Source organism: Lagenorhynchus albirostris, chromosome 3 (assembly GCF_949774975.1).
Source record: "Lagenorhynchus albirostris chromosome 3, mLagAlb1.1, whole genome shotgun sequence".
Lineage (NCBI taxonomy): Eukaryota > Metazoa > Chordata > Mammalia > Artiodactyla > Delphinidae > Lagenorhynchus > Lagenorhynchus albirostris.
Genome location: NC_083097.1, coordinates 157,763,712 through 157,764,250, shown reverse-complemented (window position 1 = coordinate 157,764,250; position 539 = coordinate 157,763,712).

Genomic DNA, 539 nt, shown 5'->3' with positions numbered 1-539 from the left:
GACAGCCCAGATCTGACCATAACCTCCCCTGCCCCTGCTCACACACACTCTATAGCTCCCTATTACCCTCTGCATAAAGCCTGAACTGTGATGCGGCCCACAGTTCTTGTGCTGTTGGGCCCTGCGCACCATTCCTCCACTCTGCCCCCACTCCCCAGATCCAGCCACCCTGGCCCCTTGTGAGTTCCACAAGCATACCACACTCTCTCCCACCTCAGGACATTTGCAGATGCTGTTCCTGCTGCCTGGAATGCTCTTTTCTCTCTTGTCACCACTCAACTTTTACTCCAACTTCAGCATCAGAGTAGTTTTTCTTGAGCCACCCTCCACCCCCATTATGCTTGTGCAGCACCAAGGCCTCTCTTGTCACAGGTCGCAAATAATTTTACCCATGGAATTATTTGTCCAACATATGCCCCCCCCCAACCTCCTGAGGGCAGAAATTTGCCTGGTGTTGTGCTCCTGGCCCAGTGCCAGCAGACACTTACTATGCAGTATGTTGAAATAAATGAATGCACAAACTGTCCCCAAAAGTCTGA